The 3,445-nt window shown below is 50.6% G+C and overlaps 1 non-coding gene across 1 annotated transcript in view; it reads right to left on the bottom strand.

Annotated features, from left to right (window-relative positions):
* Window positions 1–1,144, bottom strand: part of LOC131934245 (small subunit ribosomal RNA) — a 1,848-nt gene extending 704 nt beyond the window's left edge. The window contains exon 1 of the ribosomal RNA XR_009385587.1: window positions 1–1,144. This exon is cut by the window's left edge and continues 704 nt beyond it. This is a non-coding gene — a ribosomal RNA (small subunit ribosomal RNA).
* Between the last annotated feature and the right edge of the window lie 2,301 nt (window positions 1,145–3,445).

The raw sequence follows: 3,445 nt of genomic DNA on the forward strand, positions 1-3,445 counted from the left end.
GGAACCCAAAACCTTTGGTTTCCCGGAGGCCGCCCGCAGAGTCATCGAAGCAACTCCTGCGGATGGCCAGGTGGCATAGTTTATGGTCAGAACTACGACGGTATCTGATCGTCTTCGCGCCTCTGACTTTCGTTCTTGACTAATGAAAACATTCTTGACAAATGCTTTCGCAGTAGTTCGTCTTGCTGCGATCCAAGAATTTCACCTCTAACGCAGCAATACGAATGCCCCCGTTTGTCCCTGTTAATCATTACCTCCAATTCCGAAAACCAACAAAATAGAACCGAGGTCCTATTCCATTATTCCATGCACCATTATTCAGGCAGCGAGGCCTGCTTTGAACACTCTAATTTTTTCAAAGTAAACGCGTCGGCCACCCGGGACGCTCAGTGAAGAGCACCCGCGGGAGAGAGCCGACAGACGGTAGGGCAGGAGATACGGGCAGTGAGCCGGCGCGAGCCGGACCGCCCGCCTGCGCCTGAGATCCAACTACGAGCTTTTTAACTGCAACAACTTTAATATACGCTATTGGAGCTGGAATTACCGCGGCTGCTGGCACCAGACTTGCCCTCCAATAGATCCTCGTTAAAGGGTTTAAAGTGTACTCATTCCAATTACGGGGCCTCGAAAGAGTCCCGTATTGTTATTTTTCGTCACTACCTCCCCGTGCCGGGAGTGGGTAAGTTGCGCGCCTGCTGCCTTCCTTGGATGTGGTAGCCGTTTCTCATGCTCCCTCTCCGGAATCGAACCCTGATTCCCCGTTACCCGTTACAAACATGGTAGGCATATCACGTACCATCGACATTTGATAGGGCAGACATTTGAAAGATGCGTCGCCGGCGCGAGGCCATGCGATCAGCACAAAGTTATCCAGAGTCACCAAATGGGACGACGCAACCCCTTGCGAGGCCGCGCCGATTGGTTTTGAACTAATAAAAGCGCTCTTCCCGATAAAGGTCGGAGCTTCGATTGCATGTATTAGCTCTAGAATTGCCACAGTTATCCAAGTAGGATCGTGTCATCTAAGGAACCTCGACTGATTTAATGAGCCATTCGCGGTTTCACCATGGGACAGTGTGAACTTAGACATGCATGGCTTAATCTTTGAGACAAGCATATGACTACTGGCAGGATCAACCAGATAGCTATCGTTTGCGAGACGTTTTTCCACAACACATCGCGGGACGGGAGACAACGCTCTAGCGAGAGAACGGATCCCGGCATTCCCGGATTTTTTCACATCGGACCGCTCACATTTCCCCCTTCACCGTAAACACGGCGTCGCCGGGAAATCTCTCGATTTGCATCGAGCCGACTGCGTTTTGCAGACCCGTCGCCCGTTCCGAGGGCTGGGCCAGTGCGAGACTTTTATCGAGCCACCAATACTGCTTGGTTGCGTTAGCACTGCGCGTCGCCGCTGGCTTCACGCTACGGACACGTACTTTTACCTTCACTGGCGCGACCTGCGCGCCGAGCCCGCATTTTACCGGGAAGCTAGTCGGGAGACTGAGCCACGCACGGTCAGATCGGGCACATGTCGCTGGCTGCGAGGGAGCGCGGATCCTAGCGTCACATAGAGGCTTCACCGACACTCACCTCCACAATAGTAGATACAGACCGTTTTAACCGCCGTATTTCTGCCCATACCTCTAGTGTTAAACCGAAAAATCGGGTACATAGTCTCGGGGAGGACCGGGGTGCCGCCCCATGAGGGGAGCCCGCACGGAGGGCGCCGGGGGTGCCGCGACCCGGGGGGCGGCGCGGGGGTGTCGGGGCGCATCTACGGGGCTCACTCGCGCGGGCGCCACACTTCCGGGGGGCGCCCCAGGTGGGGTGCCAACTTTGGCGCCCCCGACTAAGGGGCCGCCCCCACTGCGGTTACACGCTTTACGACCACCCACCCGCGTTCCCCACCCCAGGGGGCATGCGAATCACCCGCCAGGGGCGTTCTGGGACCGAGGGCGCCGCTCCGGCACAAGGGGGAGCCAAAACGCCCCGAGTTCCCCCGCGGCCACCTCGACACCTGGGCGGGCGGCGAGGGGTGTCCTGCGATCGGGGTGGGGAGCTCTACCAGAATCACCCGCCAAACTTCACCGGGGGCGTCTCCCGGCGCCCCTGCGCTCGGGTGACGAACAGCGCCCCGGGCTATCCCGGGCGCCCTATGGCGTCCACCTTCGATCGGAAGGGTGATCTCGACTCGGGCTGAGGCGGGCCACAACAATCCGCGGTCACATCGGAGCCGTCCAGGCTAACGAGGCCCCGGCTCACGGGTAACCCATGGGGCTGGACCGGGAGTCCGCCGTTAAAGAAGAAAGAAATGTAGTGCAAACCAGAACCAGTTTTTTTTATTTATTTTATAACTCGACTAATAATCGTCACAAAATTATAAACTTGGTACCTACGGATAGCCCTGGGCCCAACCTAATACAGGATGTCCATAACTATGCGCTAATTAAATAATTAATGGGTATTAAGGTCGGTCTTAGTAAATTGCTATATAAAGTCTAAGACCAGAACCAGTATTTTAAATTTATTTTATAACTCGGCTCCTAATTGTCACAAAATTTAAAAATTGGTACCTATGGATAGCCCTCGGCCCTACCTAATACACCGTGTCCATAACAATGTGGTAATTAAATATTTACTGGGCGTTAGGGTCGGTCTTAGTAAATTGCTATATAAAGTCTATATAAAATTTTACGAATTTAAAAAAAAAATTCCTACCGTCAAAAATAGCGACGCCTAGACCACCACACCTGTTCTGACGTTAAATCCTACTTGCACACACGTGTGGGAATAGATTAGATATCATCTAGAGATAGAATTCCTAATTATTTAATTAAAATAGAGACTCTAGATTTAATAGTTGTGTCATAGTTACATTAAGTCGAATTAGCGAAGCGGAGGCGGGAACTAGATTCTAGATCTAACACTTCGATTGCGATGAAAAAAAAATAGCTTTATTTTAAGGCCGACAAGGCAAATACGGTTTAATTAATATTAAAGAAATAAGTCCGAACACCTACCTTAAGCGAATCATCTACACAACACATGACTAGAAATAATACACGTCCACACGAAGAGCGATTGAAACGGTGACTGCAACGGTGAAAACTTGTACGACGGAAACATGGCGCCTAGGTTATGCCTACTTCCGGTCTGATGAAAATTTTTAATTCATTTTAAATTTTGCGCTCTATTTCGTCCGCGCTTGTCCACTTAAACTCTACAGAAAAGATAGTCTATATAAAAATAATTCCTAGAAGACAATTTTATGAGAGATCACCCACATTTATTTACCCTGCCTGTCTACCTTAGGGTTAGAGTTTGAATTTTTCTAGATTCAAGCCAAATATGCCGTGTCGATTAAACGACGACGTACATAACAGAGCGAAGACAATGAATGGTTCCTTAATTAACTATAATTACGGTCCTAATACAACTA

The sequence above is a fragment of the Physella acuta genome, unplaced genomic scaffold, assembly GCF_028476545.2.
Source record: "Physella acuta isolate Inbredline_101_S28 unplaced genomic scaffold, ASM2847654v3 ptg002767l, whole genome shotgun sequence".
In the NCBI taxonomy this organism is placed as follows: Eukaryota; Metazoa; Mollusca; class Gastropoda; family Physidae; genus Physella; species Physella acuta.